The sequence below is a fragment of the Euphorbia lathyris genome, chromosome 6, assembly GCF_963576675.1.
Source record: "Euphorbia lathyris chromosome 6, ddEupLath1.1, whole genome shotgun sequence".
NCBI classification, from domain to species: Eukaryota; Viridiplantae; Streptophyta; class Magnoliopsida; order Malpighiales; family Euphorbiaceae; genus Euphorbia; species Euphorbia lathyris.
Window position 1 is genome coordinate 85,914,014 of NC_088915.1, and position 10,392 is coordinate 85,924,405.

Below are 10,392 nucleotides of genomic sequence, written 5' to 3' on the forward strand. Positions count from 1 at the left end.
GAGAGAATGAACTTTTAGAGAGAGAAAGCTCAAATATGATCTTGGAAAATAAAGATGTGGTTTCATAGTAAATCTCGTTCTGAACAACTTTAATTCTTGAATATTTTTATTTTGAGGTTGTCAACGGTTATTTTGAGAAGTTAGTTAAAGTTGAGTGAGCACCAATATTAAAAAAAATATAAAGTATAAGACTATAATAATAATAATAATAATTGAAGTTCAATAACCATAATTTTAAAATGAGTAAAGTTTAATGGCCATAGTTAAAGTTAAGTTGCCATAAATGTAATTTACCCAAAACAAGAAGTAGGGGTGAGCATCGGTTCGGGTCGGTTAACCGAATCGAATTTTGTATAATTTTAAAAACCGAACCGTACTAAATAACTAAAATAACCGAAGTTAACCGAACCAAATTTTTTTGGTTTGGTTCGATTAACAACCAAATAGCCGAAATTTTTATATTTTTAATTTAAATATTTAAAATGTTATAAATTATGAAATTTGAGCTTCATTAATTTAGAATTTGCAATTTCAAATTCAATTAACCAAAAACCTTACTAAAATTTTGGGATTTCTTGTACAAATTAAGGTATGAAAACAAACAAATAAATAAAATTATATTATGTTTATTTAAATATATATTTAGTTCGGATTTCGGTTAGACTAATATTTTTTCTGAAATAACCGAACCGATAACCGATAACCGAATACCGAACAAGGAAAATTTAACAACCAAACCGAACCAAATAAAAATTTCGAATCGATTATCGGTTTGGTCATCAGTTATTTTACTTTTTGCTCACCCCTAGCCATGGGTGTAATTTACCCAAAGAAACAATCATGGCAATTTAACTCTACTCCAAAAACCTGATGTACTGTAGAATAAAAAGGTTAAATTACACCTATGACCATTGTACTTTACAAATTTTAACATTGTGGCTACTAAACTTTAATTTTTAACGTAACACATGCAGCTACTCAATTTTAAATAACTCCTCAAAATGAAAATATTCAAGAATTAAAGTTATCTAGAACGATATTTACCATGAAATAATATTTTTTATTTTAAAAAAAAATATTTTTTGGAACTTTTCTACTTTAAAAAATTCACAATTTCTCCTAACCAAACACATCTAAATGACTCTGAAAGAAAAATTTCAAGAATTAAAGTTCCTTAGAATTTCATTAACTCTTTGAATTTTTTATTTTGAGACTGTCAACGGTCGTTTTGTGGCATTGAGTGACCACCGATATTAAAAAGTGTAAACTTCAGTAACCATACTATTAAAAATTAAAATTCAATGATCATAATATTAAAATAGTTAAAGTTAAGTTGCCATAAATGTAATTTACCCAAAACAAGAAGTACATAGAAAGCAGCGACCGAAAGCAAAAAATTGCATTTCACAAAATTAGCTTGGAATAATGTGAGCACACCAGTACTACCTGCAATGCATAATGCATGTGAAATGGTCGTACTTTCTTAAACTTATTAAGATTTATAATACCATCAATTTTTAAAATAACCTATTATAAATTTCAAGGTTGTAAAAACGCTAGGCGCTAGTTGGGCGAACAGGACCCTCAATAATTAATCCGAAATTATTCGGATTTGTATTTTTATATGTTTCATGTATTAATCAATAAATTATTATATAAATTCAATTAAAATATATATTATACTATCTAAAAATAATAATATAAAATTATTTAATATAGAAAAACACATATATTTATAACATATATCTTTAAAATTTTACAAACATCAACATTTCAACAACAATATTATTAAAACAAATTAAAAGTGAATTATAATAACGCAAAAATATAAATTTACAATTAGAAATGCTTTTGTTTATTGTCGCTTAGGTGGTACATAGACGTTCTAGGTGGTGTCAAGGCGGCCTAGGCGGAGCCCAAGCGCCTGAAAATTGCATAGAAGTCAATAAAACACCTAGAAGAACTAATCGTAGAAAATCGGGATGGATTCTCGATTTCGAGCGCCTAGACGGGGCCTAGACGATCCAAGCGGCCTTCATTTCGAACAATATAGTTGGCTTTAAAAACATATGGTACACTTATGGTTAACTTATTCAAACTTCCTACAAAATCATTGATCCATCATTTTTACAAATAGGGTGTGGTACATGCGTGCTACGGGAAAAAAACTTATGAGTGGTAAAAAGACTTTGACCTTTATGAAAGAAGAAAAGAAGAAGAAACACACCAATTACTGTTGTTACTGTTATAAGACATACAAAACGAAATCACCTGCTATATTTTGAACATGTGTTGTGTGAATCCACACATTTCTACAATTATTATTTTTATAATGTATATCCAAATGTGAATTGAAGGTAGACCTGGGCATGGGCCGGGCTCGGACCGGGCCTGTCAGGCTTTTAATAAAGTCTGACGAGCCTAAGCCCAGCCCAGCCCGCAAGAAATTTAGTCGGGCTCGGGCTGGGCTCGGGCCTAAGATCTGAATCCCAAGCCCGCCGCCCAAGCCCATCTATATATTAAAAAAAAATTAAAATCATAAATTTACTAATTAAATTCAAAAGGCAATTAAATAAAAAAAAACATAAAATTAATGATCACATCATTTTCTTTTTTCTGTGGAAGTATGAATTCTTCTACTGGAAGTACCAATTTTTTTTCCTTGAAGTATTGATATTTATATTTATCACTATGTTTATAAAATATATTATAATTTATAATTTACATATATATCGGACCGGGCCGGGTCGATGTAAAATTAGTAAAACCCAAGCCCGTCCAATTTTTGACGGGCTTATACAGACTTGGGCCGGGCCGGATCTGCTAGCTTTTTTATGTGTCCAAGCCCGGCTAAATGAGCCTGGACCTGGTCGGGCAGGGCGGGCTCGCCGGCCCATGCCCAGGTCTAATTGAAGGTTATCAATGTAATATAGAAGTCCATGATAATAAAAACTCATATTAAATAGTGTGTTAGGTAGAAAGAATATTACTATAATAAATTATTTAACTTTTATTTATTAACGATACTAAATAGTGTGTTGCTATTTATTGTCCCAAATTACTAGTTACGGAACCCTATTGGGTAATTTTGCCTTTTCTTTTTTTTTTTTTTGTCAAAACTAAAAATTTTATATTTTTTCAGAGAATTTTTTTATTTTACCCTAGGCGGGCAAAAAAAAAATGACCCCAAAATACAAAATCGTACATTTTTTTGTGACGAAAAATGTAAAATCGTCATAAAAATATGCATTATTTTCATGATTTCTTTAATAAAAAAATGTAAATTTTAATGTTTCCGATTCGTAATCATCCATGTGCGGGGTTCCTAGATTGTCATGCATCAATTATTTTCATAATTTCAATTATTGTTGTTCGAGTTGTGATTTTTGAGAAAAACTATTCATTATTTTCATGATTTCTTTGATAAAAAAATGTAAATTTCAATGTTTCTAACTCGTAATCATCCATTTTCGGGATTCTCGGGTTGTCACGCATCAATTATCTTCATAATTTCAATTATTATTGGTCGGGTTTGTGCTTTTGAAAGAGAATTCTCAAATTTTGATCAAAATTATGAGAAGGGAAAGAAAAATCCAAATGGAAGCGGTGATAAATAAAATGGAGGCAGTATTTAGCACTCCACTATTTTAATCCCAATTAAAAATTAGTGTATTATTAGGAAAGATTATTAGTAAATATAAGCGTATGGGCACTGAACTTTACCAATTTTTAGAGTATTGCCACTGAACCACATTTACTATGAAAGACGAATATTTTATTTTCCAAAATCACAATTTTTTGAGTTTTTTTTTTTTGAAAATTCATTCTTCCCTAACTAACTAACACCTAAATAACCTCAAAACGAAAGTTTTTAAGAATTAAAATTGTTTAAAATATTATTGATTCTTCATTTTTTTTTTTGGGACAAAAAAACGATCATTTTGAATCGTTGAACGGCTACTAATGTAACAAAGTATAAAGTTTCAGTAACTTATTTATTAGATTTTGAAGTTAAATAACCCTATTTTGAAAATTGGTAAAATTCAATGTCTATCGTTGTAATTTACACCAAAGATTATAGTACTACCCACTTTATTTGCTTAAGCTCTCTGTTGTCAGATTCATTGAACTCCTCACTCACAGTAATGGTGCATTGTACAAACGATTCAAGAATTAGAATCACTTAAAATATTATTAAATTTAAGATTGGCTTAAAATACATTATTTGTCCTCGAACGTTTCTAAAACATGTAATTGAGCGGTATATGAGCAGATTCGTTTATGAGCAGTTCGGCAGTCAGCTCGATAAAAACAAATACGATTTAAAAACTCAACGAGCCACTCGCAAACACGATTTAAAGCTTACAAACGAATCGTTCGCGAACAAGATTTAGAAGCTCAATTCATAAAAGAATCGAGCTTGAGCACGGTAAAGCTCGGCTCAAAAGCTCGCGAGCATGATCGGTTATAGGATCGTAACAAGTTTATGAACAAACTCGATAGAAGCTCGTAAATAAGTTTATGAATAATATCAAATATTATTTATATTTAATGATTATTATTTGATATATGTCGATTCCAATTTTTTATTTATTTGATATTACATTAACATATAAATTCGTTAGTAGGACATGGAATAGATTTAGGGTTCACTTTTGCTCATGTCATTCCTCTTTTCATTTCCACTTCTCGCTCTTTACACTATTTTTTATTTAATGATTAAAAGAAGATGTTTAATGTTTATCATGTTTAATGTTTATGCATGTAAAAATGTATTTATTTCATTTGCTAAACATGCTAATATTTTATTTGATGTTATTTCATTCGCGAACGCAATAAACGAGTTTGTTCATGAGCATGCTTAACGAGCTGCTCGCGAGCAAAGCTCGTGAACAAAATAAATGAGCAGCTCGCGAGCTAAGTTCGTGAACAATATAAACGAGCCGGTTAGTGCGCAGCTTGTGAACAAACGAGCTTCTAAACGAGCTGAGCTCAAACACAAATTTGAGCTCGAACCAAGCTCAAAGCTCGGCTCGAGCTCGTTAACATTATAACGAGCAGAGCATGAGCAGACCAAAGCTCGGCTCAATTACAACCCTAACTGTCTGCATTCCACGATAGAGTTAATACATAACTATTAGACTATGTATTTAGTTATTACTTATCTGTATTTATTCTGTTACTTATCTCTAGCCTAGAATATAGGTTAGTTTGTTGACTATAGTTGTTTACCTAGAGTAAACTGTATTCTGTATAAATACTAAACTTATCATCAATAACAATCACTGAGAATCATATTGTTACATGGTATCAGAGACCTAAACCTAACCCTAATCCTCTCCCTCTCTCCTACCTTCACCGAAAAACTATCTCTCCTCTCCAATATACGGCCGCCGCCGTCGCTGTCCCAGATTCCGACCACCATCTCCACCGATCCAGCCAAACTGAAACGCCATCCCTCTCCTCCCATCGCCGATCATGAGTACCAACACGGTAAACTCCACCGCCGGAACACCACCAAACACAAACTCGAACCTCAACAGCACAAACTCAAACCTTAGCACCACAGACACAAACCCTAATCACCATCCCTCCCTCACCGTATCCAACATATCTACCTTCATCAAAATAACCCTCGACATAGAAAAGGGACATTATCCTACTTAGGCGGCCCTATTCAAACTCCATGCCACGGCATTTGAGGTCCTGGACCACATACTTCCTCCCTCACCCACAGACCCTTCCGCTAATACTCTCAAACAACCCAATCCTGCTCTCTGGACTCGTATTGATGCTGTTGTTCTTCAATGGATCTATAGCACCATCTCCCTTGACCTTCTACATACTATTATTGTAGCCGACTCCACAGCCGCCAGGGCTTGGAGCCGTCTTCAGGAGATTTTCTCAGACAACAAAAATTCCCGGGCTCTATTTCTTCAACAAGAGTTCTCCAAAACCAAACTCAGTGACTATTCTGATATCTCCACATACTGTCAGCACCTCAAATCCCTATCTGATCAATTATCAAATGTGGATTGCCCGGTTACCAATGATCAGATGGTGTTACAGCTTATATCCGATCTGACTGACGCGTATGATACTGTCGGCACTCAAATTAGACATGGGGATCCCCTTCCCACTTTTCAGAGAGCTCGATCCATGCTGATTCTGGAGGAAACTGCTCGTGCCCGTAAGAATCCCCCTCCGTCCGAACCTGTTGCATTAACTGTGTCGTCTGGTGACACTACTGTTCCGCCACCGCAACACCAATCTTCCTGACCTGCGCAATATCGCGACTCTTCCTCGTACCGCGGCGGCAGACACGGTGGCCGTCCCTATCGCGGTAGAGGCGGCAGACACCACCACCGATCATCTCAGCCACCGCACTATCGCCCTGCTGCTATTCCTCCTTGGGGATATACCTACCCTTGGGCACCACCGCAATCATGGGCATCTCCTCCTTGCCCCTATCCCACATCAGGCAGGCAACCGTCTCAGTCTGGTATTCTAGGACCACGTCCTCACATGCAACAAGCACACCTCCATATGGAATCACCATCATATGTGCCTACAGATATTGCTGAAGCTATGCACACCATGACACTAACTCCACCTTCTGATCAGTGGCACATGGACACAGGAGCTACATCACACATGACAGCCGACAAAGGTACACTCACTTCTTATTTTAATTCGAGTCTCAATGAAACCATAATTGTCGGTAATGGTCATTGTATGCCTGTTTGTGGATCTGGTAATGCAACTTTAGCTTCTAAACACCACCCTTTAAAGTTAATCAATGTCTTGCATGCACCTCATCTTATCAAAAATCTTATTTCTGTCCGTCAATTTACTAAAGATAACCAAGTTTCTGTGGAATTTGATCCTTTCGGTTTTTCTGTGAAGGATTTACGGACGGGCAATATTATCATGAGATGTAAAAGCTCCGGCAATCTATATCCAGTCACCTCTAGCTTCCCCAATTCATCGTCGTCTCACTCTGCTTTTACTGCTTTATCTTCCGCCATTTGGCATCATAGATTAGGTCATCCAGGGCCTCCTGTTTTGAACGCCCTGGTCAATAAGAATTTAATTTCTTGTAATAAAGTTAAGGATTCTTCTGTTTGTTCTTCATGTATTAATGAAAAACAAGTAAAATTACCTTTTCAGTCCTCGAACAATTTTGCTTGTATGCCATTCGATTTAATTCATAGTGATATCTGGACATCACCCGTTCTTAGCTCGGGTGGTCATCGTTTTTATGTTCTATTTCTCGATTCTTACACTAATTTTCTATGGACCTTTCCGTTAGCTCACAAATCACAAGTATATTTCGTTTTTCTTATCTTTCGGTCATATGTCAGAACTCAGTTTGAAAGAGAAATTAAAGTTTTTCAGTGTGACAATGGGGGTGAATTCAATAATAATTCTTTCAAACAATTTTGTCAAACTAACGGCATGCAATTCCGGTTCTCATGTCCGTACACCTCACCTCAAAATGGAAAATCAGAACGCACCATTCGCACCATTAATAATCTGATTAGAACAGTCATGCATCATGCCTCCATTCCACTTAAATTCTGGCACCATGCCCTCGAATTAGCAACCTACCTTCTAAATATATATCCTCACAAGGTTCTAGGATATCAATCACCAACCAAAATTCTATATCACCAGGAACCTACATACTCCCACCTGCGCGTCTTTGGATGCCTTTGCTTCCCTCTAATTCCATCCCAAACACGAAATAAGCTTGAATCTCGTTCTCACCCATGTGTATTTTTAGTCTATCCATCTAATCATAGAGGCTATAAGTGTCTGGACTTGTCTAAGAACAAAATCATAATCTCCCGACATGTTGTATTTGACGAATCCACACTTCCGTTTTCTATCACGCCTCAAAATCGCGATCCCTCCCCTCCAATTCATTCCGCGTCGGACAACAATTTTCTACCTGCTGTTCATTTTCGAAATTATGTCAGTCCCGAGTCAATCGTATCGTCCCCTGTCGTGTCAAACGAATCAGCGTCGTCGTCCCCTGTCGTGTCGAATCAATCCACGTCGTCTGTCTCTAAGTCCACTCCCATTAATCAGTCTGTATCCTCTGCTGTCCCGTCGAATTTAATCAGTCCGTCAATGTCATCTCCGGTCTCGTCGCGCAATATCAGTCCAGCCGCACCATCGTCCGTGCGCACAGCGCAAACAGAATCCTTCGAGTCAGTCTCACCTTCCCCATCCTCCTCCACTGCACCACAAACATCTTCTGATAATCCTGTCATCTCTCCTCAATTACAGGTTCCTAATACTCACAAAATGACAACAAGAGCCCAACATGGAATCCACAAACCCCGTCGCATGCTAAATCTCTCTGTCTTAATCCAATCTCCCATATCTCCTATTCCAAAATCACCCGCTCTTGCATTAAGTGATCCAAACTGGATACAAGCCATGACTGATGAATTTGGGGCTCTTATTCAAAATAAGACGTGGGTACTTGTACCCCGTCCAAAATGTGCTAACATTATTCGTCGTTGGTGGATTTTCAGGCACAAAACAAAGTCAGATGGCTCCTTTGAGAGATATAAAGCAAGATTGGTTGGAAATGGTTCAGGACAGCTGCCAGGGATTGATTGTGGTGAAACATTTAGCCCTGTGGTTAAACCAGCCACTATTCGTGCTGTCCTCAGCATAGCGCTGTCTAAAAATTGGAAAATTCGGCAATTAGACGTCAAAAATGCTTTCTTGCACGAGGATCTTCATGAAACAGTATACATGCATCAACCATTGGGTTTCCGAGATTCCAAGTATCCTGATCATGTCTGCCTGCTACAGAAATCATTATACGGCCTCAAACAGGCGCCTCGGGCCTGGTATCAGCGTTTTGCTAACTTTGTTCTCAAAATTGGGTTCTCCAATAGCATATCTGACAGCTCACTTTTTGTTTACAAACAAGGCTCGGACACGGCTTATCTTCTTCTGTATGTTGATGATATAGTGTTAATAACCTCGTCTGACACACTTCAGGCTTCCATAATGTCCCAATTGAGTTCCGAATTTGCAATGAAAGACTTGGGTCCTCTGCATTATTTTTTGGGAATATCAGTAACTCACTCTCCAGGCTCTCTTTTCCTTTCTCAGCGAAAGTATGCTTCCGACATCATTGCAAAAGCCGGACTCAGCTCGTGCAATCCGGCTACCACTCCAGTGGACACCAAGCAAAAGCTTAGTATCTCTTCTGGTTCTGCTTATCACGACCCAACTGAATACAGAAGATTGGCTGGTGCACTTCAGTACCTCACTCTTACCCGACCTGACATCTCATATGCGGTTCAGCAGGTATGCCTATTCATGCACAATCCCAAAACAACACACATGGCTGCCCTTAAACGCATCCTCAGGTATGTTAAAGGAACTATTGAGTTCGGCCTCACACTTCTAGCATCTCCTCTCAGTCAATTGATATCATATACGGATGCCGATTGGGCAGGCTGTCCCGACACTCGCCGATCAACATCAGGCTACTGTGTATTCCTAGGAGACAATCTCATATCATGGTCCGCAAAAAGACAGCCAACGCTGTCCCGTTCCAGCGCAGAAGCCGAATATCGCGGCGTTGCCAACGTCGTGTCTGAGACATGCTGGATCCGAAACCTGTTGTTGGAACTTGGCTGCCCAATTCAGAAATCTTCACTAGTGTACTGTGATAACATCAGCGCCGTATATTTGACAGGCAACCCGGTTCAGCACCACCGCACCAAACATGTGGAAATGGACATTCACTTTGTCCGAGAACGAGTTGCCAAAGGAGAAGTCCGTGTCATTCACGTGTCTTCTCGTTATCAAATTGCTGACATCTTTACCAAGGGTCTACCATCGACACTATTTGAAGATTTTCGAAATAGCCTCAATGTTCGCCCTCCGAACCTTTCGACTACGGGGGTGTATTAGACTATGTATTTAGTTATTACTTATCTGTATTTATTCTGTTACTTATCTCTAGCCTAGAATATAGGTTAGTTTGTTGACTATAGTTGTTTACCTAGAGTAAACTGTATTCTGTATAAATACTAAACTTATCATCAATAACAATCACTGAGAATCATATTGTTACAATAACAATAAGGAAATGTAATAATTTTAACTAAAAGTTTTTATTACCCTTGAAATAATTGCATTAACTAATAGATTTTTATCTGTTCCTAAAATAAAAAAGACAACTTAAATAATGGTATATTTGATAAAAAACAATTAATATTCATGGATTGAATCAAAACGTTGTGTATTATTATACAAATAAAAATTTATCTAAAAATACATCTATTGTGGAACGGAAGAGAAATATCCGACCTCTTTGACTTGTTTAGGTCCTTAACTTAAATAATGTATTTAATT